This window comes from Pongo pygmaeus, chromosome 12 (assembly GCF_028885625.2).
Source record: "Pongo pygmaeus isolate AG05252 chromosome 12, NHGRI_mPonPyg2-v2.0_pri, whole genome shotgun sequence".
Lineage (NCBI taxonomy): Eukaryota > Metazoa > Chordata > Mammalia > Primates > Hominidae > Pongo > Pongo pygmaeus.
Genome location: NC_072385.2, coordinates 42,601,647 through 42,627,888, shown reverse-complemented (window position 1 = coordinate 42,627,888; position 26,242 = coordinate 42,601,647). Strand labels below are relative to the sequence as shown.

The 26,242-nt window shown below is 43.4% G+C and overlaps 1 long non-coding RNA gene across 1 annotated transcript in view; it reads left to right on the top strand.

Moving 5' to 3' along the window:
- LOC129030311 (uncharacterized) overlaps positions 1-25,709 on the top strand; it is a 66,052-nt gene extending 40,343 nt beyond the window's left edge. The window contains exon 2 of the long non-coding RNA XR_008500614.2: positions 25,398-25,709. This is a non-coding gene — a long non-coding RNA (uncharacterized LOC129030311). The remainder of the gene's footprint in view (positions 1-25,397) is intronic.
- Positions 25,710-26,242: the final 533 nt, after the last annotated feature.

Here is a 26,242-nt window from a genome sequence, read left to right as displayed (position 1 = left end):
ATTTTCATTATATTCATGTGTATTTCTAGCAAAATACAAATTCTTCCTGATAAGATGTTGACTTGTACAGTGTAGCAAGGAATACTGTCATACAGCTGTGCCGAAAACAAGCCCATTTGCTTATTTTTTAAAAAATTAATTGTATATAATTCTTATAAAATAACAAATTTCATTTATTTCCTCTTGATCTCTGTCATCAGAGACATTTGAAGGTCTGAGGTGGGTTCAATTAAAAGACATAGTGCACTTGACAAGTTGTTGTATGTGTGCATTGTGAATAGGCCTTAACAGTGCATTCGTTTTATTTTCTCCCATTTTTACAGACTTTTGTTCTACTCTTAGATAAAATACTAATAAACAGGAAGTTGAAAAAAAATGTGGTGCAATTGTTCTGAATGTTGTTTTTCTTGCAAGGCTTTATGGCCCACACCACACCATCCTATTCAAAGCAGTCCCTGTAGGTGGTGGTGTTAATAAAGAAATGAGGCTGCCCAGGGCCGCCTGCCTGAGCCTCTCTGCAGCTGCTCACCTCCTGCTGAGGCCTCTGCCTTCAGAGCTAGTGGGGCCTGCTCACACATTCCAGTAGTTTCCTCTTTATTTGTCCTGAACCAAGTTGTAGAATTTAAAGGAGGTGAAGTAAGGCGATTTCTATGGAAAATATATTTTTCTTCTTTACTCCTCATGCTGAGTGCATAAGAATTTATTATTTCCCCTGAATGTTCAAAGTGGTATGTGTGTGTGTGTAAAAGAACCAGGAGCAAACAATCTTAATAGGAATGTGCGATCTTGTGTTTATCTTTAGCACACTTAATTAGCTACAACCCGGGACTGTTGCCATTTGAACAAGTTGTTAAGAAAATCCGCCATGTTTTGCTCTTTTTAAAAAGGAATGACTTGAATAACCATAGCAACACTTACTCAGTTTTGTGATCCACTCCAAGATTATGGGAGCAAGAACAGATACTCCTGAAAGCAACCCTCACCTCCTCCCCCGCCCCCTGCCCTCAGCAAGTCCTGGCCTGTGTTAACTGAAGGGTTTGGAAGCTCTGGACTCTAGGAGGGCCCAGAAGCTAGAAAGACTAGGGTGTACTAGTTATTGAGGGGCAGTTGTCAGTGGCAGTGTGGGGCCACCCCAGCTGTTATTCAAGGCACTGCATTGCTTTTTTGTCTCCTCTGTAAGCGTCCTGCCTCTGTGTCAGGGCTTGCAGAACTAGGCCTGGAGTTATGCCTCCCTACCCGACCAAGGCTTTGCCTTTTGCCTTCCACTATGGTGCCACCTACTTGGGTTTCCCACAGTTGGTGGTGCCAGGCAGGAAGCGAGAGTGCAGGTTGCAGGAAGGGAGAGCAGAGGAAACAGAAGTTGCTTAGGAGGGAGTTGGGCAGGCTCTGTCCCCAGCAGATCCAAGGGTCCCTGGCAAAGAGAACGCCTCACCTCCGCCCCTCCCCAGAGACACACAGAATGCCCCCTCCCACCATCTCCAGGCTGTTAATTCACACCCACCCAGGCTGCCCCCAGGCTCCTCAGACCTGTGCCAGTCAAGCCTGGCCTGTGGCTGTGACACCTGCATTACCCCAGACGGTTGTCTGGCCTAGGCCCGTCCTTCTATCTGCTTTGTTTTTATGTTGATTACTAAGTGAAGCACAGTGTTAAAAATGGGAAGAAAAGGCTAGAAATGCAGTTATGTGAGTGTGAGGCTGGGTTGGAATAAGTGGGAGAAAGTCCAGGGCTGAGTGTGTGGACCCTGCTCCAGGGATCTGACTGGCTCAAGCCATTAAACAAAGTTGTTAATGTCAAAAAAAAAAAAAAAGGAGAGAGTAAACAAATCTCTCCTCTGTTATTCTGCACCTGGAGAAAAGTAAACCCCTTGGGCATAATAGGCTCTCACCAATTAGACATCCGGGAAAGGCTTTTCTGGGTTTAGCCCTTTTGGGGAAGCATGGGGGTAGATGTGTGTGAACCTTCACCCAAGTTCTGGAGAAGGATTCCAGAGTGAAAGAGGTTTCCATGCTGAGTCTTGCGTTTAAGGGACCTTCCATGGCATAGCTGCAAAGAAACCTGAATTGCCCAGGATTAACCACCTTTCCTTTAGACGGTGAGCAGTGTGTTTCATGAATACATTACACATTTTAGGGTTGTCTATGGAGGTATCGGCACTCTCATTACTATTTTTAGTATTTTATTCTCTGTTCGGGTCAAGAACTTCACCCACCTAAGTCAGCTCCTGTCACAGCATGGAATGTTCCAGCAATGAAATGTGAACTTAAGATATTTGGGTTAAAACCCCAAAGTTGAGTCAGGTTTAAATATTCTGCAAGAAGCAGTGAGCTCCTTTTGTCTATTTGGGCACAATTTTCGTGAATTATTTAGGCTTTTCTTAGATGCCTGAGCTCCGTGGTTAGACAGCAGATAAGTTATTTTTCCCTTTAATGCTGAGGCATTTTCACTGATTTCAGTCTTACTCATTAGAAAATTCTGTGCTCACCCACAGCTGCCAGGGTTTCTAGAACACAACACCCTACCTTCTCCTGTAGACATTTTAGTCCGTCCTCGCTCCTGCACTGTGGCTTTCACAGTCAAATGTGAGTTGACCAGCAGTCATTTGTGAGCTGTGAGCGGTATTTTTGGAACTTGCCCACCCCCATCCCCCCAGAGTCCTGTGGAGGTCACGCTCGTGGGTTCTGCCACCGGGACAGGAAAGTTTGGACATTACTACCAAAAAAATGCAACGTGACTAAGCACCGTTTAAAATAGCCTTTCTTATTCTCTTGTAAAATTGCAGGGATTTCCATGACAGATGTCGTTTTAGTCATTTTAAAACTTCAGCGCGTTGAGCCTCATCAGCATATTTTTATTTTTGACATTTCATATTTTAGAGTGGATTGAAAACTAATTTGATCCGTTTCAATTTGGAACATCCCTCAAGGTCATTTTACCAGCATTTAGGCCGGTGTTGATCTTGCTTTCATTTTAAACGTAGTTATTTTCTCTCTGTGAAGTGATTACTCCTTGCTTGGTGTGTGGTCTGGTGACTTGTTAATTTCAAAATTCTACGATGCAAGCGGGTTTGGACGTGGAGCCTGGCCCGGTGTGGCCAGGCTGTGGCTTTGCCCATCACAACGGCTGCCTTTGCCTCAAATGGCTCGAGGCTGGCACCTGGTCAATATTTGCTTTTGTCCAAAAGAAGGAAACAGTAGAGGACTTGGGTGGTGTAATTTTAGAACTTTAGTGTTGGGTTGTTGGCTTGAAAGAAAGATCCATTCTCTTCTATAAATATATATACATATTTACTCCTCCAACCTTTCCCTCCACACAATTAAGAAACCCTACAATTAATTATGCCAAATCAAGATTTGCTTTTCTACATGATTTTTTCCCTTTTCCCTAGGAAGTCTGTAATGAATTTTCTTGTTTATTGTAATATTTTATGTTTTTATATACACATATATTGTATATTCTTATAGCATATATATGTATATATGCAAACTTTCTGAGGCTTCTAAAAAAGAGAAACAATATTGGTTGATTAACCTCAATTTCTTTTCAATATCAAATGTGTAACAATAACCCCAAAAGGAGAGGTTTCAGAAATTAAAACAAGTTGACATTTGCCCACTTCTGAATTAAAATGCAGCATTTGACTTTCATACTGTTTTGGCTGTCAAGCCTTAGTTTTTTCACACTATCAGGTATTTGTGGATCAAAGGTAAATATGATTTAGAATTATATTTCAAATTAGAACTGTCATATGCCCACACACACATTTTACTGATATACTTACAAACCAGTAAACAATGCTCTTTAATCAACAATTCATAATCTGGGTCAGTGATTTTTATCTCCATATTTGCTCATACTGTATGACATTAATGTTTTATATTGGCTTGCCTATAACTTAATATTTTATAAAAGCTTACCTATGAAATTCATATTTCATATTTGCTTGGCTATGAAATTAATTTTTGTGATGCTGCAATTCACCTTGTAGCATACAAGTTGAGAAAATTAGCAAGCTGCATGTAGTTTCTTGCTGTACAAAAACAAATGACACATGGTGTCTTTATCACTTGTTTTGTATTTACAGACAAATTTTAAAAATAAAACTTGCCATTTCTATTAACATGGAAAACTCCCCACCCCACTCCCATTCTTGGTGACTCTTTTTTATTTTTAAACAACAAATACATAATCAACTTCAGTCATCTCATTTTCAGGGGAATTACTCATTGTATTTTCTACTTACAGTCACCGGGGCTGATGTTGGGATCTGTGATCAGTTTCCTGTTGTTACGCATAGCTTTTCTCAGTGGTGAGAGAGACAACATGTACAGAGTACACACGGAGGGTTGAGATAGCAGCCTGGTTTATCTTACTTCTGATATGACTTTTAAAATATCGATTTTAAAGGTGTGTCTTTGAGTGTACCAAAATAGTATGTCCCTGATGCTTCTCACTGGATGCGATCCCTGCGCAAATGCTTTCTATGCAATTAGATTTTGGGGCTCGGCTTCCATTTCTTAAATCTGTGAAAGCATTGATCATGCCAACAGCCCTGAAGAGGGCCACTCTGTTTTAGTGTCATTTACATGTATCAGGACAGGACACAAAAGGGACAGCATATTACAAACAAAATAAAACTGTAATCTTGTTCAATCCTTGTCATGCTGAGGATGTTTGTAAATATAAAAAAAAATTGTATGGATTCCACTTACATGAGATAACTGGAGGGGTTAGATTCATACAGAAAGAAATTAGAGTAGTGGTTACTAGTGGCTGGGGGCAAGGGGGAATGAGGAGTTATTGTTTAATGGGAACAGAGTTTCTGTTTGGGAAGATGAAAAGGCTCTGGAGATGGATGGTGGTGATAGCTACACCACAGTGAGTGTACTTAATACCACTGAAGAGTACACTTTAAAAATGGTTAAAATAGTAAATTGTATGCTATGCCTATTTTAGCACAATAAAAGAATACACATTCATGGAAACAGGGCATTTAAATCATTATGCATAATAAAGTGAGAAGCTAGTTGTGATTTGCAAAGAATTATAGAAATTATAGGGAGAAACAGAATCTCAAGAGCCACCCTGGAGTCCAGAGCTCTCGTTTTACAGATTCAGGAGTGGAGGCTCAAAGAATATGTGCTTTCTTAATGACAGGAACCCGGACGGCAGGACCCCCACACAGGGCTCCTTGCTGACCCTTTGCTGCCTTCCCCCCTCCCTTAGACGGGCCATTCTTTATTCTGAGTAAACGTGCCACTGATTAGATGGGCTTCATGATAAAGACCTGCAGTAAGGACGTTTTAATCCTTTAATCTAGACGGTTCACAAGTTCCACTGGTGTGTCTCTGGGGGCAGGCTCCCAGATCACAGACTGGTTCCACCGTGCCCCGTGACCTCAGCGTGCCATTAGATAGGAGGCCTTTATTTCAGGGGAAAAATCATGTTTGAAACTAAGTGGGTCCCCGGCAGTTTGCAGCAACAGTGGCTGCTCAAAAGGACAGCACGAGGCTTTTCACAGCATGTAGATGCCATGGCTTTATGAGAGCTTTGAGCTTGGGAGGGTCTACTTGTGCTTTTGCAACCTTAGTTTAGATTTCATTTGCATCTACTATTTGTAAGTGCACCATTTTTCTAAGGGAAGTATGTATGTGAGAATTATCTACATGATTTTTGTAGGTGGCTCACAAAACAAATGTCAGTAGCCATTCTATGGCCTTGGAGTATCATTTCCCACACGTTTTCTATGGGCTGTCTTTATTTTTGACTCTAATATGTATCCCTTATCATACAAAAAGTTCTTGAGCATATTTGATATATTTTAAAACTTCCACCCCAGTGGAATTAACACTAATTATATTTAATGCCACACAAACTTTTGTCCCAGTTGTAGACCGTTTACCTACTTCCTGACAGCAAACACTACACCGCTGTGAAATTTTATTTTAACACAGTTGTGCCCATTTTCAGCATTCATAATCGTGTGTGGAAGTGGCAGCAAAATGAAGATATCACCTGAGCGTGGAACCACAAATGCCTGAACGTGTGATGGCATCTCAGTGAAACAAGAGCATGACATACTTTTTCTTTCCAAATGAGGCAGTGCCACAACTAAAAAAGTCAGTTCGCCTTTCGCTTTCTAAAATACATCTTGCTGGAGAAAACGGTTATCAAATCCCATCCACTGCCCATGGAAAATAAATACCATTCAGAAAAGCACGGCATGGATGGCCATACTTCTGATGGGTTTATAACTGTAGATTGCATACGATCCCAACGTGAAGGCTGAAATACGACATTCAACGTCAGGCTTATTCCAGGCTATTGCTGTGGCTACTTTTGTAATTCAACCAGTGGGGCGTTTTAGGCTAACGTATATTTTCTATGAGCTGATAAGCATTTTCCTGATCCCAGGCTCCTTCTAAAATTGAACATACACATTCAGCTGGGGACACCTAGATAGAAGAAACAGAAAGAGGAGAACCCGAAGTGAAGAAAAAGTCACCAAGAACAGTTTCGTGGGAAAAAAAAAAAAAAAACTCTCAAGAATTAAGAATGTTGAGTTGCTTGAATGGAGCTTGGGCAGGAAAAAGACCATAACTCTCACACATGTGAAGGTTACTGATACCCAGGAGGTAAAAGAAGTATTTAACATGCTCTAAAGAAGGGTAACCAGAGTAATGGGGCGAAACCAAGGGAGGACGTCCTGGACTGTAATATTAGAGATAAACTTCCAAACAGGGAAGTGTCCATCCGAGTGTGAAATGGGTTTACCAGAAACAAGCTGCATGCCAGTTTCATTGACATTGCAAAGAAGGTTAGAATAAAAAGCTAATGAACAGAAAGAAGAAAGAGGCAAATAGGGTGTGTGTTGAGAGTGGTGGAATATGAAGGATGGTGCATTTGTCCAGGCTGGGGCTGCTGGCCTGAGGAATGGTGGTGGAGTTTTTTTACAGAGCATCTTCTGAGCACCAGGAGAGTCCCGGAAGCTGAGTTTGACACTAGCAAGACCTGCCCTGAATTGGGGACTGCTGGATGCCTGGAAGCTCCCCTACACTTATGTTCCTGAAGTTGGGCTTTTTATCACCTTAGGACTATGGCTTCCGAAACTTGGCAGTCAGTGTCCCGGCAAAAGCCTCTCTATTACTGCGAGGTAGTGTTTATGGAGTCACAGCTAAGAATTACAGAGAAAATCATAATAGGCGAATCTTTTTTAAAAAAAAAAAAAGAAACATTTTTTGACTTTGCAAATAAATTGCAGAATTATCACCGTTGTTGAAATATTTTCCATTAAAACTAGAGTTTATTAAAAGTGCCTGGAAGGATGCCCCCTGCTGCCTCCCTGAGTCATCGCTTTGGATTTGTTCTTAAGAGGCAGAGATTTATTTCCATAGCAGGAGTTTTCAGTTTTGTGCTTATAGTCCTGCAGTAAGTCTTACTGGCTTCATCTTCTGACTGGCTTTTAAAACAGTCCTCCACCGTGCTAGGTACACAAAGCGATACTTTTTGGGTTTTTTTGAGACAGAGTCTCGCTCTGTCGCCCAGGCTGGAGTGCAGTGGTGTGATCTCAGCTCACTGCAACTTCTGCCTCCAGGGTTCAAACAATTCTAGTGCCTCAGTCTCCCAAGTAGCTAGGACTACAGGTACTCACCACCACACCTGACTAAATTTTTTTTTGTATTTTTGGTAGAAACAGGGTTTTGCCATGTTGGCCAGGCTGGTCTCAAACTCCTGACCTCAGGTGATCTGCCCATCTTGGCCTCCCGAAGTGCTGGGATTACAGGCGTGAGCCACTGTGCTGGGCCCAAAGTGAGACTATTATAACAAGGTAAGAGCAACTTTTCCCAGAGTTAAAGGATGGTGCTCCATGGAATAGTGAAAGTCTGGGACCAAAGCACCTTTTCCCTTTAATATCTCCAATTGCTTTTAAAATATTCTATGCAATAAGCATCTGAGTCCAAAGGGAGGCTGTGTCTTCCTCTAGGGTCTCTCTGAATGAGGTCAGTTTCTATGTTAACTTTTACCCTTCCTTTTTTGTCTCATCCCAAACCATTCTCCTCTTGTCATCCTCTTTTTCCTCCTCCTTTTCCTTCTTATTTCTCCTGTTGCCTTTTTTCTACCTTTTTATTTTTTGCCAATATACATAAAATTACTTTTTAAAAAAAGATCAAAGACAGCATTTTTATATTTTTTTCTTAAAAAACAATATGAAGGGCTGGGCACGGTGTCTCATGCCTGTAATCCCAGCACTTTGGGAGGCCAAGGCGGGCAGATCATGAGCTCAGGGGTTCAAGACCGGCCTGGCCAACATAGTGAAACCCCGTCTCTACTAAAAATACAAAAATTAGCTGGGCATGGTGGCACATACCTGTAGTCCCAGCTACTCGGGAGGCTGAGGCAGGAGAATTGCTTGAACCTGGGAGGCGGAGGTTGCAGTGAGCTGAGATCGCTCCACTGCACTCCAGTTTGGGCAACAGAGCGAGACTTCATCTCAAAAAAAAAAAAAAAAAGAAGTTAAACAATGAAACCACCCATAATATATTAGTCTTCAGAAAGAAAAGAAAACTGAGGTAAGATGTAAATAACAGAAGTACAACTTTTATTTTTCTAATTGTGGAGTGACTCCAAGAGGATTCTGCTCCCACCAGGTAGGTGATAGGCATCCTGTCGGTGGCATGTAAAGGAATGGAAAGCTACAACGACCTGGGGGTTCCAAGAGGGGCTGCTGCAGGGAGCCTACCCACCCAGCCTTCCCCATGACCACAGCCACCCACTCCCTCAAAGTGGGACTTCAGGCCAAGCAGGAGAAGATCTCAGGCGAGGAGAAACAGTCCATCCGAGAGCTCCCTGGGAGAATCTTGTAGGCTACACACTAATGAGATAGGCCTGTCGCCAAAGGTCACCTCCGCACTGCCTTGGCCAGAAATGAGGCCTGAAATCCTGCTATTAGAGTTGCACACACACAGGAGCCTCCTCTGGGAGTTCTGTTAACCACTGGTCTGGGAGAAGAGATGGCACAGATGGCCTCCCCAGTCTTTCCAGGGCAGAGCAGTGGGGGCGGAAAGGAAAGGAAGTGCCGAGTAGTTCAGGAGAGGGGGTGGGCGTGGGGTTGGGGGGCAGCCTGGGGACACTATGGCCCCATCCTAGCCTGGTGGGAGCTAGAGGAACAGGGAAAGTAAGTCTAAAGTAAGCTAGACTCAGGAAAGGGAAAGAAAACTCTGCGTGTCTTTTTTTCTTTCCTTCTTTTCCTGCCACACATAGTCTTGTGCTCTCTCTGGGCTGGTTCCACTAGTGCAGTGATGCTATGGGGGAGGGGCCCAGGGCCCTGATAACAGGTGGGCGTGTGTCAAATAGCAACTCAACCAATGAATGAATGAATCTGCCTCTCCTACCTTTCCGGACAGTTTTGAAGTTTAGGTGAAACCATGTGTACAAAAGCTCCTGTGAACTGGAGACACTTTGCAATCCCAAAGTGGTTAATAATAAAAATAGTAATACTTTTATAAAATCATAACTAATAATAATAATGCTATTGGAACCATCAATCTAATACACTTTTTTTCTGTGAAAGACTTATTGGATTCTTTCCTTGGCATGAAAGCCCTGCTTCTCCCAACACAGGCAGGCTCCCTCTGGCACAGGGTGATTGCATCATAGACCTGACCCAGCGTGACAGAGAAGCGGTTCTTTCTGAGTTACCAATGGCCATCCATCTTTCAGCAGGAGTGCCTTCCCATTTTCCTTGCTCTGCCCATGAGAATTTTCAGCAGAACCTTGGATTAGGTGTGCCAGACATGTTCTACTCTTGATTGTGAAGATTATACACACTCTCACCTTCTGAGATAAATGTTATTAAATTGGATAAACAACCTTGTGTAGTTTTGCTTTTCTGTTTTATCTCAAGATCCTGCTGACATGGCTAACAGGGCAACTGTGAAAAGATTTTTATTCATGTCTACATCAGTGTGAAAGGCTTCATCCTGGTGTGTACTAATCACTCAGACAGTGGTATGAATAAATGAAGGAATGCGTTGACAAACTAATATACAAGGTGATTCCGGAAAGGCGCACCTCCTGGGATAAATACGGTGACAGTGGTGAGTCTGCTCTAGGTCTACTAAGGTCTTGCTCTTAGTAGAGATCCAGACACCCAGTGTTGAAGACAGTTCCTCTTTGCTTTAGAAAGCTTTGTGTGCAGGAGATGGCAAACTACATCTTAAAAACTGAGAGTCCCGTAAACACATGCCAAGGTCCATGGTGCTCCAGGCAGGGTGCTTGGTGCCGGAGAGACAGAGTGAACTGAGCTGGCCATGGCATCTGTCCTGGAAAAGTCACACTCCAATCAGGAAGGCAGGAATGTGGGCCAGACCTACAGCCTCTGGGGAAGGGTGTCCATAAGCTGTGAGGTGGTGGCCACTGACTCTAATGGCAGAGAAGGTGGGGTAAAAAGGCAAGGACATCTGCAATCCTTCTCTAACTCTTGACTTATTGTTATCTGTGGCAGGTTAACCATCCCTGTGTTAACTTCATTCTCTCTAATGAGGATATTAAGAGTAGTTGCCTCAGAAGGTTGAGCAAATTTGGTAATTTACACAATGTGTAGTTGTCCCTTGGTATCCATGGGGAATTGATTCTAGGACCTCCTATAGATATCAAACTCCAAGGATGCTCAAGTCTCTGATACAAACTGGCATAATATTTGCCTGTAACCTACACGGATCCTCTTGTGTACTTTAAATAATCTCTAGATTACTTATAATATCTAATGCAACATAAATACTATGTAAACACTTGTTATGATATTTTTATTGGCATTATTTTTATTGTTTTATTATTTTTAAATATTTCAATCCATAGTGGGTTGAATCCAGTAATGTGGAACCCACAGATATAGAGGCCAAGATACCTCAATGAGTGGCAGTTCCAGCATTGCCCATCTCCCTGTACCAATCTGTGCCAACCTCGGAACTGTGGTTGAGTCCCAAGCTAGGGGGTCGGTTCACACCACCCATCCCACCACCGCAATCCCGTTTAGCAGATGCTCACCCAGCGTCAACTGTGAACCGAACACCATTCTGGGCAGGGGTGAAGGTGTGAAGCACAGACCTTGGCCCTGCCCTCCCCTCCTCGGGAGCCCAGCAGAGCCAGTCCCCACAGGTGGGACTCCACTACCCAAGGGAAGCCTGAGGCATGAGGCCTGTGTGTTGCTCAGTGACCAGGTCCATCCTCCCAGTGCCGGAGAAAAGGAGGTGCCCCTCAAACCACAAAGTAACCCTTGGACTTCTCTTTAGCTGGGATGGTGGCTGCTGGAGAGAGCCCCGCTTGCTCATCTCTGCCAGCTTCCCAGTCCCTGCAACCAGCAGTGGCCAGCCTCTGGCCACCCCCATGAAAGCACATAAAAGGGTTGCGGAAGCCGCAACCCCAGAATTGAGGTGAGCTGGAGTTTGAGGACATAGGTTGCTTTTCACTTATCTCCGGCAAGAACCATGTTATAGATCATTGGCACAACGACGATTTTATGCTTCTAATTGAATACTGATGAAAAATGGCAATGGTTTCTCAGTTACTTCTTGGAAATAAATTGTGGGTAAATAACATCTGCTTAAAGCTTGGAAACCCAGTTTCCTTTGGTTTGTGTTTTTAAATGCTTTGACGATGTGGTTTGCTTTTTTACTCCAAGAAAAAAAAATACAATTAAATAGAGGCTGACAACTAGGTGAGATCCACAGCCAAGCTATTCTAAGAGCCTGAAGTCACCCTGGACACCCAGGTTGATGACAAAGGGCAGAAATTCAATATGGAAATAGGATCCACTCCAAATGCACCATCTCCGACATTATGATGAAGAGAATATGTATTTCATGACAGGGCAAATGTTGCCATCCTTCTGAAGGAAGATGTAAATGAGGATGCTTTTAGGGATGATTTCTACGTTGTCACTAAACTGAGACATTTGTGCTTGCTCGTGCCAAGTGAAGATTGCTGTTGCTGTTGTTCTCTCGCGGTGATTAGGGTTCATTCCCTAGCAACAGGCAGCAGCAGAAAGGAAGCTTTGCAGGCAGAGTCACCGAATAAACGCAATGGGAACAGTATCAACAACAAACCCAGTGATGAAGGGAGGGGCATGTGGGGCATACCACATTGCCTCTCTGGCTTCTCGTCTGCACCTGGGGCCAGAGGCAGGTGGGAAGGAGACCTTGACAATGTGGGAAGTCCCTTTGATTTGCTGAAATGGAGGAGTTCACATTTTACTGTGCAGTCTAACATTGCCCATTCTGGATTAGCTCCATCAGACACGCTTTTGTGCTTTACTGCAACTCTTTCTTTATTTATCCTCCTCGAAACTGATCCATAATGCCAATTTGCTGATCAGCTGTCCCTGGGACTTTGGTGTGCTGGGCTAGAACCTCAGTCTAGTGTTCAGAGGAGCTGGCAGAATGGGTTGTCTCAGCATGGAGGACCCAGAGGCAGAGCTCCCTGGCGCTTTGGGGGAGAGTGAAGTCCTTCATTCCACTCCTCCTTGCAGACCAGCTTTCCTGGTATTCACACACTGCTTTTTGTAACGCCTCAAATGAAGGCCACAGCTCAGGCAAGTAGAAGAGAGCTCCTAATAAATGAAGTCTGGTTGCCTTTGAATTTATAAAATAATCAAAGTTGCTATTTCCTGCTAAGAAGACAGGTACAGAACAGGTGATAAGCCACAGTCATTACTGTCCCCTGCTTGTTCCCTGGGCCCCTGGCCTTCTACCTTTTCTAACTGCTGTCAGAACCCTGGTTGGGGAATTCCTTTTGCCTGGCTCTCCTGGGCTTGAATGGCAACCTATATTGACAGATTTCATGCCACAGTTCTTTTTCAAACAAGATGATTAACAATGGAATAATTGGGATTGGGAAGAAGACCTTTTTAAAGCAAACTATGGAGAATAATTGATGAGTAGCGCAGTTTTATAAAACTTTTTTTTTTTCTATTACCCTTTAAAAACTGTGTTGCTAACTGCACATCACACTGCATTCATATCCTGGGACTAATACCCCTTGACCTCTGCCATATGAATTAAGGTGGAAGAAGGGTCATAAGTAACAAAGTTTCGAAGTTGAATGAACCTTTTTTTTCCTGTAACTTTACTGACCATTTCCCTTTCTGTTTGAGAGATCTGTGCAGTCCTGTTGCTGAGGTTCTGTGGTTCAGGGGTGTTATCGGCGACAGAGTGCTGATTTCACTTGGGTCTGTTCTGGTTTGTCTTAATTTCTCTTTTAGAGCTTAATTTTCATTTCCAACGAATTAGGCAAGACAGAAAGTGACATTTGGAAAAGAGTGAATGGATGACTAAACATTCACCAGACGTCATTCTTGTAACAGTTAAATGGTAGTGATTCATGTCTCCATCTCTTGATAAAATATAAAGCATTAAATCTTGATTGCTAAACACACTGACAAAACTACTGAACCATGTTCCTGGTTGAGGATACCTGAAGGTCGACATTTATCTGGGATCTTTTGCTGCTGCTTTGGTATGACTTCTATCAAGATAGCTTTCGACGAGGTAGAACGTTTGCTTTCACTCTGGGTTTTCCTTGGTTTCGACAATTTTTAAGTGTTAACTGAAGGAAATCCCGTCTTGTCAGAATGTTCTTTTCAATACAAGTCGCAGTGAAATAACAGGCTAGAAAGATGTGGATCCTTCTTGATTTTAGGAAGCAAACGCCTATCGGCAACTCTCTCTGCCTGGCCTGTGTTCACGGCGGTATTTTTGCCTCTGTCACCATCCTTGGGACTAGGTACAAAAATAGGCTTATGTTCCACGTGTCACCCACCACTTCACTTCCTTTTTAATAGATCAGGGGTAAGGAGGTGAGAGGACATGGGAAGGACTGGTATGAAGTAAATAACAGTTAAATCTTTTCAGCCAGGGGCGGTGGCTCACGCCTGTAATCCCAGCACTTTGGGAGGCGGAGGCGGGCGGATCACCTGAGGTCAGGAGTGCGAGACCACCCTAGCCAATGTGGTGAGACCCCGTCTCTACTAAAAAATACAAAAATTAGCCGGGCGTGGTGGTGGATGCCTGTAATCCCAGCTACTCAGGAGGCTGAGACAGGAGAATTGCTTGAACCTGGGAGGCAGAGGTTGCGGTGAGCTGAGATCGTGCTATTGTACTCCAGCCTGGGCGACAGAGTGAGACTCCGTCTCAAAAAGAAAAAGAGTTAAATCTTTTCAGATTTCTAGGCTGGAAATCAACAGAACAAGATCTGCTAGCAGAAGTTGTTACATCTCAACTAAGTATAGACTGGAGATGAATCTGACAACCTGTGACATCTTTAAATGTCAAACCCACCGCACATCACAGATGACATCGTACCTAATGATCAAACTCCCTTTAAAATATACTTCATGTAAATACATTTTTGCGAAACCACAAGCTGTTTCTCTCAGTTTTGTTTTCAGCTGGCTTTGATAAGGAGATTGGTTGGCAGCCTACAGCTAATTAAGCAGCTTTCAAGCCAACATCAATGAAAGGTTTTAGGTGACTATCAGAAATACATTCCACTCTTCATGGTCCACCGGTATCCACTATGCCTTTTAATTGTGCCAACAGACCCTGTCAGAAGAGAATGATTTTGCACTAATCCGAGTTTACAACCAAAATCATCCTGTTTTCAGTGGTGTAGATCCAGTGTCTGTATCTATCTGTCTTATCAACTCACAATAGCATTAGCACAGGGGGCTGGATTTATGCTCTAAGAAATGCAATTCACCTTTCTAAGCTCACTTATATATATTTGTATCTAACATATTGTAAATTTCTTAAACTTGTTACACATTTAATTTTATAACTAGAAATCAATTTTTTTTATTTATTTATTTATTTATTTATTTAGTGGAAAACAGAAAATGAAGTGCAAGAGACCCTCATTTCCGGGGCAAGAATTCTGAGTTCCTTGGCTTCTTTCATTCTTGTCTGACTTTCCCCTCTCCAGTTGCAGTTATTTCTAGATTTTGGGAAATTATTCATTGCTTTAAAAAGAGAAAAAGCTCGATTTTCTAATTCTACAGTTGAGCTAGCCCTAACCTCTAAAGCCAGATTGCTTTAACAAAATTGTCATCATTTTATACATGACAGATTGGCTTCAAATAAAATATTAAATGGGAGGAAAACTATATTTTGCTTACACTTAGGAATGCCTGTAAACGTAACAGAGTTTAAAAAAAAATCTTGGTGTTTTAACAAATGCATATTGTGAAAAAGAGGAAGAATAAATTAGCTGGTTGCCTGTGAAGTAATTGTGCTAAAAACATTCATTTTTAATATATGAGAGTTCACATTTTAATTCATATACTTGCAAAAGAAAAGTGGGAATTTTTTTCTTAATGCTTTGACTATTTAAGGAAAGCTTTTGTGCTGTGCCAGTCTGCTTTTAAGAAATTCCAGAGTTACAGATACAATTGAGGGTGAACTTGAATTTGTTCCGTGGGCACGGCCTTTTCTGTTGTGGTAAAACAAAGTTAAAATGACAACGGTTCTGAAGAAAGTGCTTCAAGACCATGTCCTGTTTCACTCTTTCCAGATGACTAAAATCACCCTCATTTCCCAAGTCTTACATCGGGGGAAGAGGATATGTGGTTTAAAAGAGTGGCAAGTACTAGCTAAGGTCAGGCTTTTTCTGAATGTGAACATTCAGTTTTGCTGTATGAAGATAGGGGCAGGTATTGCAGAGTAAAATTCTCATACAGAAAATGTCTGAAAGTAACAAATTAGGTGATTACCACAGTCTCCTTATCCACTGTCATCTTTAATCGTCGTGTTTTTTTTTCAAGGCTGTTTTGTCTGTTTTTAAATGCTGATGTCTTATATAAGTCAGGCTGCTTGCTTTAAAGTACCAGAAGAGTCCTATAATACTGAAAAAATTGAAATATAAAAAAGTGAAGTAAGAATTCTGAGTCACATGTTTTAGATATGGTGTTAAACAACATAACACATTATCTTGAATGGAAGATGTTATTACCTTGGTGCTCTCATCAGTTCAGCTTGCCCAGAAGCAATGCCAATCTTTCACTGAGAATCTTTTAAACTGACCACAAATGTCCCTATTCTTCTCAATGATTTAAAATGTCCTGTGCTAACTTTTCTATCAGTCAATATATATTTTTCAGTGTTTTTACTGAGTTTTGTTATTTGCTTTTAGTTCTTTTCACTGTTTATTTGCTGGTTTATGTTTTATGAAGAAATCCACTTTCAGAAGAAATGATGACTTATTTTCTGTGGGTGTTTCCTTTCTTCACTACTTTAAGAATTTTCAAGTATAAATAAATTGTGAGAATACATATGTGTGCAAGGAGCATGGGGAAGAGTTAACTAGTTTTTAAATTGAAAGGAGGGAAATACTGGGCTGACTCTACTGGTGTTTTTCAGAGTGTTCCTCAATTTAACAAAGCAAAGCACTGAGTAGTGTTTCTTTCTAATATAGATGTTTAAAAACATCTTCTAAATGTAAGTAGCAAGGACTAATGCTCAAAGTGTTGTCTGAAAAATCTAGAAATATCTGCATGCTGTTATGAACAATTCTGTTTCTTTATGGAGAGTTGTTTGGGCTTTTTAGAAACTCATTAATTTGATTGTAAGCGCCTCACTGTTATCAGGAAAAGAAGCTTTAGAAAATGGTTTCAGAATGTGTCATTTTCTCCTTGTTTTAATCTGAGACAGTGTGTGGGCATGCTGGTATTTTAAAAGGCTAAAAATGTTGTACATATTGCTGTGTCTTCAAATATGAGGGAAGATTACAAACAGAAGTTTTCTTCAAGACTCTGTCTGAAATTCTGCTTTTCTTCTCAGTAGTGATTCTTAAATTTTTACGGAGAGATCTTTCATTCTTTTTTTTTCATTTTCAATCTGTTGTTGTAATTCAGCAAAACAAATATTTTAAAAGGCAAGTCAGCTTTCTACCGTTTTGATCTTAATATTTAATGCTTTATAAAATAAAACCCTGTGTTTTAATTTTAACTAGTTTCATTCTTTTTTTTATGAAATGATTTGCGGTATTAGACTGTCATTTGGTTTCAATATTAATATATAACATGAACTACGTGGGTGTCACTTATTTTCAGTAGTAAATAACTGCTTAACCGATTACTTTACTTTAACGTAGTTCTACTGTTCTTCTTGAGCCTCGTGATCTGCATCTTCAAACAATATTTGGTGTGTGTTTTTGCAAAATAGCATTTACATACTGTGTCATTAAAAACTAGTTTCATGGTGTCATGGTGGTCGGAATCAGGGAATGTCGTGTAGTTGGTTTCAAAATCCATCAGTAGGTTAATCATTAATTATTCCTTTTCCAGGAAAAAACTGATGAGGTTGTTTCAGAATTTGAATTTACTAGAATTCCTTTTTTTTTGCATTTAAAAAAATTTTTGCATTTTAAGCTTAAAGGGGGTTAATTTGGTAAGAAAAGGTGCCTTTTCTGTTTGTATTGTGGCTTGTTCATTTTCTCATAAACTGTATTTGGTAGCTAAAATGTTGAAAGCAGTTTGGGAACAAAATGTCTGCTCAAACCATGACAAAATTGGCCACAATTTGCCGATTGGGCTGATAACAAAAGCCAGCAACACAAAATAGGTAGAAAAACAGTTTGTTCGATGATGTGAGACCACTGAAGCTCTTTTTTGCATGTTTTTTTTTTTTTTCATTCTGATGCTTATGTTGTGATGGAAATACATGAAGTCTCTGCTTACCCATTGTTTCTGATTAACTATTTCATCTTTGGATTTCTTTTAAAACTTCAGAAAACAAGCTGCCCCCTGGGCATCTGAGACAAATTTGAAATAAGAGCCAGCTCTGCACCTAAACCTTGTGTTTTCTCTAGACCCCACTTGGTTGTAAATGTCCCAAAGCTCATATTTTGATCGTTTAAAGCAGCATTTAAATTCCATTTCCCCCACCACCCCAATCTTCAACATTGAATTGTATGGCTGTTACTACACTTTTGCAAGTGTAAAACAAAAATTCTAGTTTGCAGTTTAAAAGAAAAGTTCTCTACCTGGGCATATAGTTGACAAAAATGTCAACAGCTAAAAGTACATATTGACTCTCATATTATCTTCGCAGACTGTAAGCAACTATTAATGTTTTACATGAGACAATACATTTTTTTTCAAATGATAGAACGAGATAACAGCCTCCTCTCCCTTGCCTCTGCTGTTGTAACTTCTCATACCTTGTGTTGCCTCTGTGTGTGTGATGGTCTTATTTTTTTGGTCTTAAAAATCAGATACTCCAGGACAATAATTAGGATGAGGTTTATGTTTCTACTTATCTAATCTTTGTTTTCACAAATAAATACAAATAACTCAAACTGAAACTTGATGGCTTTGGTGATAATATAATAGCAGCCACGGGGAAATTTTCTTCATTTTAATGTTCTTTCACAACCCACATTCAGTTTCGGTAGGAAAATTATTAACCTTTTCAACAGCATGCTGAAATATGGGTTCACAATAGACTCTTGAGTATGATTTGCAGGTTTTGGTTCTATTTTGAGATTTTGGTGTACAGTTTTTCTTTTTTTCTCTCTTTCTTTCGTTCGTTCATTCTCTCATACCAATTGCTTTCTTTGACACCAATCGCAATGACTTAAAATCCTTCAGTTGATATCTTTTTAATGTGTGCACGTTATACAGTGTTTGCATTTATTTTTTTATTATGAGAAGGGAGAATTCCTATTTCCTTCTCTCCTGCTGATTGGTTCTATGAAAGAGGACATATTCTTTATTCTCACTGTTTTTCTCCACTCTAATCCTCATGTGGAGGTTGTGTGTCCTCCAGCCCCATTTAAAAAAATCCAGTTGAGCCACATTTCCCCGAGGGCACCTGGCTCCATGTCAGGCATCAGATCTGACTCCTGTCTGCCTCCAGTGGCCTCGTGTCTGTGTCCATCACACCAAAGCAAGTCCGCCCTTTTGGGCTTGCTGTCCTGAAGGTCTGCACAGCCTCAGGCTTCCATGGAAGGCCTGGGTGGCGGTGTCTCCATAGCTGACTGCTGCTGGGGCTGCAGGTCTGGAAGGGCTATTGGAGGGAGGTGATCATGATTTTGTAACTCTGGCTTCTTCACCTGAAACACACACAAGGGCAGGACCTGGGGCCAGAGAGGCAGGTGAATAGGAGGATCTCGGATAACAGTTTCTGTTTTAGGTGTCCCCTTCTCCAAGTCTGGCTGGGACGGCCACACCTGCAGGGAGGGCCCTGATTGGAGTCGTGGTCCTGTCCCACATCTGGCAAGCCTGTGCCTCATGTACTCACAGTCACCATTTTTGTTTGAGCCCCATTGATCCTAAGTCCCCACCCCCCCGCAGTGCCCTACCCTACCTGTTCCCACCATCCCTGCAAAGTTGAATATGGAAACTGAGAGACACATATTTTATCTGTAACAAATGTGGACATTTCCAGTATTGTAGCCTGGGTTTTTTTTTTTCTTCTTCTTCTTCTGCTTCTCATACTTCCTGTATGAGGTTAGTTTTTTTAAAATGATAAACAAACTATTTTTTTTTTCAACTCTTTTGGGAGGCCTGGTTGTCTAGTGCCTCCTACCTGTGTTGTTGTGAGCCTTTTGCTGGTGCTGTCTACCTGGGCACAGAGGTCGGTGTGAGCAGAGCCTGAAAGTGGGAGTGGGGGATGTGGTGTTTTGCACAGGGTTGCAGTGAGGAGGGTTGAGCTGGTGAAAACACTTCTGTTCTCCTATTTGAGAGAGATGCAGCAGAATTCGTGGCTGTCATGTTCTGTGCAGGCAAAATGAGCTGAAGGCTGGAAGGCAAGGGGGATGGGGCAGGGGTGGAGCATGGCTAGAAGAGACATTTGATGTTTAGGGAGAGATCAGTGGTGCAGATTGAATATCCCACAGTGCTCAGTCCTACGCTGTGCCGATCAGCAACATCTGGAAAAGGAGATTAAGGGATGAAGCGTGCCAACATTTCTCCCCAGGTCACCCCAAAAATGAGTTGAAAATTCTGGATGGCTTCTGAGCTGCTTGCTCTTTCCGCCCCCAGTCGGGATCTCAGGGGAGAGCGTCCGGCAAGTAGCTTGGGTACAGTTGACTAAGTCTGAACATCAGTAGCCAGCCGCATAGCCAACCTGCAGTCACCCATGGCCCTGCATACAAGAGTGTCACTAGGAGCAGATATCACTTGCCACTGGTGGTTGTGTGTATCTGAATCACCTGGACGCTGTGAAACACACATTCCTAGGCCCCAGCCCCAGGGTTTCCTTCTTAGAATATGTGAGGTGAGGCCGGAGAATTTGCATTTCTAACAACTCTCAGGTAATGAGATGCTGCCAGTGCTGAAACTCCCATTGAGAACCGCAGCCTAGAGCCAGGGTGCTTGAAATGCCTAAAAACCATGTCTACTGGAGTCTGCAAGTTGACTCCACTTTTTTCCTAATGTCCCTTTGTGTACCCTACCACAAACTTAGAATCCACACCAGCCTCTCAGAAGGCCTTTTGCATTTCTCAGTAACTGCACAGCAAGGTTCCCTGTCATCTTGGCCTTTTACCATGTCCATCAGACTATAAAGTGGCTAAAATGTTTTTGAGGTTTATTTTACAGATAGTGAAAGAGTCAAGCTGTAGTGTGTGGTATGACTAGACTAGGAAACGATCTACCAAGGGCCAACCCTTGGGTTGCTGCCCCTTGACAATTTCCACCTTTATTATAAACTAAGGGAGCTGTCATAGGTTCTTCCCTATATAGAGCACTCTTGACGTAAGTGACACCATCTTAGAAAAAGACTCCATCTTACATGTCAAAAGGCATCATGCCAACAGGGAACAGATGGCCACCTAATCAATAAAGACCACACCCAACCAGATAGGGACATCACTAGCCCTCTTCTACTATCAGTCCTTGCCAGATGTCTCAGGGCTATAAGAAGAGCAGGATTTCGCCAGCTTGAGATGGTCGTCTTAACAGAGCCTTGCTCTGTTGTTGCTCGTGATCAGCACCCGGCATCTGCTGCCAAAGACTGTGCCCACATCGAAGACTCTTGATGTCTGTCTGGAACAGGCCAGGACACTCTCATCCACATTGCTCTCATTGGATTGGCTCATTAACCCTTTCTTCTATCCCCTTCTCACTCTTTTTTTTTTCAAAGCCACATTTATGCTCTTTTATCCCCTTTCTCTCGATGTTAAATGTTACTGTTTCATGTGGAATGTTTAATATAGCATTTATATATTGATTAAGTTAAGGACACTGCTATGTATGGTTTGCAATATTGACTGACTTGCAGAGTGGCTTGAGCCTGAGTGCTCACAGCTCTGATTACCAGTTGAACAGGACGTACTAAGGAGAATCACTTCCTTGGGAACTCCATGTAACTTGTGGCTTTTGTGATTGAAATAGCATCAGTAAAAGTCTGACCCTGTGGAAAGACACAAATGTGCATGGACCTGGCTATGTCTGACTTTGTGCTGCTCAGGACACTCTCTGTAACCAAAAGTGAGCAAGCCTGGAAGACTCAGGGGGTCAGATGTTTGAAGGGGCTGCTGAGTGTCCCGGCAGGCAGCATCACCATCAGTTTGCTGCATGGAAGGCTGTGTGCCTGTATTTCCCTGCTATTTGTTGAACTCCCTTGAGCTCCGGTCCTTCCTAAGTGAGAGAGATGATCCCAATAGCACCAACCTGAGAGGGCTGGGGAGATGTTTGAAGGAAAGCTTGGCTGGGGAGCTGTAGCTGACCTGTGGTACATGCTCCGTAAATGGTAGCCAGGAGGACCCGGGTGTGTGTCCTGGGACTGTCACACTCTGCTGACGGGGGTATTGAAAGTCCCCACTCAAAGACACAGAATCTTCCTGACCAAGTGTAGGTCTGTAATGATGCGTGGAGCACTTTGCAGAAACTGCTTCTCAGGGGAGGTCCCCTTGAAAAGGTGCTAAGTCTGCTCAGAGATACGTGGCTGGAGCTCTAGACGCAGGAGCCTCTGTCAGAGACAAGGGCAGGGGGACTCAAGTGCTGCTGCCTGGCTCCCCTGCCCTGACAGCTCTAGCAGCACACGAGTCTGATTTATACAAAGAACCCATCTCATATCTCCCTAAAATTAGTCTGTGATAAGCAATATACATTTCCTGAGTGTGCGGTCTAGGTTTTAATATTCTGAAAAATAAAAACAGTGGACTCCTGAGAGCTGAACAGTTTGGTTGTTACTGAGCAGGCTCCATCCTCCTTGGCAGTTCTTTTGAAATCTCAAAAAGTTGGCTTCCTATACTGTTAGAATCTGATGTGAGTCAAGATGGACAGGGTGTGAGTTCCTCACTCGTCCCTTTTCTGTGCATTGAGGAAGACCTCGGTGCTGCCAGTGGGGCAGAGGAAGCTCAAGTGTGTTTTTGCTTGAAGCTGGCTGGAAGCTCTGGCTTGGGCTCTCAAGCAGTGAGGTATTGGCAGTTCCTTGGATGTCACAGCAAATTGAAGCTTGCGGTCTTCACTTCCTCCTACCTTGAGACTTACTGCGCAGAAAGTAGAGGCTTGGATGGTTCAACTTCAGGGGCAAAACAGCCTGCCTTGGGGGTGGGACTGGGGGTATGCGTCTGTGCCACTGCTTCTCTCCCCTTGTCAGTTTACCATGCCAGCAGCCTTCTGTCTGTCATCAGGAACAGAAAGAGCATGATTTGGGAGCTAGCTGGGGAGCTTCCTGAAGGTTGCCTGAGCTGCATTTGGGGCCCCTGATGAGGGCTTCTATTCAGGGTGATGCGTGTGACCCTGAGGCCATCTCTCAGATCTGGGGGGAAGTGAGGTTGTGTGCCCACAGTGGGGAGACCTACCTGGCGGCTCATCAATATTAGATACCTGCAGGAACAGCAGGTCAGCCAAGCCAAAGAGTAAGAGTGGCCCTGTCTGTGACTAGATGCTTCTTCAGGGCTGCCTCAACACTGGAGTGGCGCTGGTGGTCTCCACCCACTCCCAGTGTACACTGGCGTCTAGGAAGCCATGTGTGTGATCGGCTCTGAATTAGGGGCAAAACTTTTAGTTCTCAGATGAACTGTCGTGGGTTTCTTCAGTGATAACTAGACAGCCAGGCCAACATGGAGTTGATTCATCCATGCAAAACCTCCCAGACAAGGCATTGCAGTGGAGAACTGGAATTCAGAGTCTTCTCAGCTTTGGCCAGAAGCCAAAGGTAGGAGAGGTAGGAGAGACCCAGGTCCTGGTCCCAGCTGTGTCCCATCCAGAGTGACCTTGGGAAGGTTGCCAACTTCCCTTTTCAGTGAGCCTTGCTTTCTTCACCTGCAAGGTGAAGGTTGGTTGGATGATCCGTAAGGGCCGGCCACCTCTCACTCTGTGACTTTGGCCCAAGGTCCACATGGTTGGGTGTTCCATACTGTAGCCCTCCTGGGCTATTACATTTTGGTTTTTCATTGCACTCAGAAGTGGGGGTAACTGGTGAGGGGCACGGGTTGGTAAACCACCTCTCTATTTCAGTGATGAAACTAAAGAAACCAGGTTTCCCCTTCCACCCCTACCGGCCACTGATGCATTACTTAGTTCCTGTTTCTCTTTGCCCACCCAGGAAGGCACTGCGTATGAAATCCTGGGCCCAGATGCTGGACTTTAAGTCACATTAGAAAATGCTAGCTCATAGGACTCAAAATGGGAAGCTGGCTTTCCCAACAGATTCATCTGGGCAGCGTTCTTCCCAGAATGTGTAGGAATCATGGGGCCAGGTCCGTCAAGGCTCAGGAAGCTCAGTTTTTCACTGTCACTAGCCAATGAGGCCTTTAAGGAAAAAACAAACAAGACTGTAGGAGTTTGTATGGATCCGTTAACTCACTTGTACGAGACATTGGGAAAGATACGGGGGGTGGGCGGGGAAACAATACAGAGTTTCAAAAGATAAATAGAGACTGTCATAATCACCACATGTCCTGGCAGCCAGGGCTACGGGGTCAGGAGAAGCTTTATTCCCTGGCCTGCAGCACTGCCAGAGACCCTAGGAGGAGGAGAGCTCCACCAGGCCCTGCAGGCTGGGCAGCCTGCCTTCGGCCACATTTCCTAACACCACTCAGCAGAACCCTCCCAGCAAAGGCCAGTGTGCAAAAAATGTTATGCCCCATATATGTTCGGGAAGTGCACAATAATTTAAACAGCTTTCTTATTTCTTAACTTCTCTGGGTATTTTGTGTGCTACTGTATCTTGTGAATGAATCTCAAGAAGAAGGATGAAGCTTTTCCAAAATCACATCCCTTCATCTCATTTTACAGAAAAATTTGTGCCTAATATTAACCAAAGGAAATGGGGAGCGGCAGGGCCAGTGGGTTTTCATGGTGAACTCAAGGTTGCATCTTGGCCAGGTTGCATGTGGAAGGGACAGCAGGGTTCCCAAGGAAGCTTTGCGTGGTCATGGGTAGAGCCATCCCTTCTTCATCCATAGTGAATGTGGCTGGAAATAGCGGGTAGTCTTGGATTTGACCTCCCTCCCATGGAAGTGCTGTCTCCAGCTCGCTCCTGGAAAAACTGCTTTCTCCCCAAAGTGTGTCTGAGCAGCAGATTTAAGCATGAAGTTGGTTTTGTGGGGCTACAGTATGGACTTTGGGAAGATGGTGCCATCTGTATTTCTGATTCTACCGTCCCTCTGTCTGTCTTTGGAAGTATCCTTTCACTTGTTTGGGAGACTGAGAATGATTTTCTGCAAACAGTGAGCCAGACCATGCTGGTCTCAAGCAGCAGAGCAGTTATTAACAGAATCACAGTCTTTCTGGAGCTGCTGTCAGTCCTGTGCTGTCCTCAGGGCCTTTGCTTGGTCAGGGGCCCCCCACTTCTTATCTACCCTTCCCTCTACCTCACCGAGGTGGCTAGGCCCAGGTGTATTGTGATTATTTGATGTACCCGGGAGGCCATGTCTCCCGGGGAGGCCCAGGACCTCATTGGGCTGGAATTCCACGGGGATCTCTCATTGGGTCTCTTTGGGCCTTTGGAGAGGGGAGTGCAGGGCACCACCTGGGCAAACACCTGTGCCATCCTGTAAGTCCTTGTGTGACTCTTCATCCAAGTCAAAAGGGGCATGTAAGGGAAGAGCCTCAGGGCCCATCAGGAGTCAGACCCTGACCAGGAAGTCAGAACTGAATCAACTTTTCAATAAACACACAGGCTGGCCCCAAACAAAGCAGCAGGCTTTTGGGAACATCTGCCTTTTCAGTCTCTTCTGAATTCTGTTTATGTGGACACCCCATGTCCCGCACCACCATTGCCGCCAGTAATGTTTGTTGCTTGTCAATATTTGAATAGATGCTGATAAATTTGATTCTCTGGCTTATTGTGGCATTCATGATATGTCTTTCCCTTTTCAGTTTCCATGTACTAGAGCGACTGTCAGTGTGGCTGGCAGTGACCTGTGTTTTTCATGCATGTTTTTGTTTCAGAATAACTGGGAGATGAAACAGGAAGCTCTATGACACACTTGATCGAATATGACAGACACCGAAAATCACGACTCAGCCCCCTCCAGCACCTCTACCTGTTGCCCGCCGATCACAGCCAGAATGCAGCTGAAAGATTCCCTGGGGCCTGGTTCCAACCGCCCGCTGTGGACTCTGAGGCCTCTGCATTTGCGGGTGGTCTGCCTGTGATATTTTGGTCATGGTCTGGTCAGGTCGGTTTCCCATTTGTCTGGCCAGTCTCTATGTGTCTTAATCCCTTGTCCTTCATTAAAAGCAAAACTAAAGAAAACAGAATTGTTTGCTTATTAGCTATCTTTAAACACTGATTGAAAGGATATCGAATAGTGTTTGAGGGAACCCTGGCACATCCACACAGCTCATCTGACATCTTTAAATGTGTGTTGGGCTTGACTCTCTCATAACTCAGCCACGCTTGCCTTGCTGCTTCTCATACCTCTCCAGATTGCTGTAGAGTCAGTGTGGGCAGACTGACATTTGAGAGAAACGTCGGGCTTCATCTGGAAGCCTCTTTCCACACCCACCCTGATCGTGGCCTGTAAACTGTGACCCCAAGATCTCCATTAACCTTGGGCTTTCCACTAGAGACATCTGCCATCTCTGCTGCCTCCCTCCCCTCACACATCCTTTACTGCTTCACTTATTCATCCCGTAAGGATTTCTTAGGGGCCTGCTGTGCGCTGGGTTCTGGAGACAAAACAGTGGATGGGACCAGCTCAGCCCCAGTCCCCACCCAGCACCTCTAGACAAGTCTGAGTGGGCTCTGCTAAAGAAGTGTTGGGTGCACTGCACAGTTCATCATGGTCGAT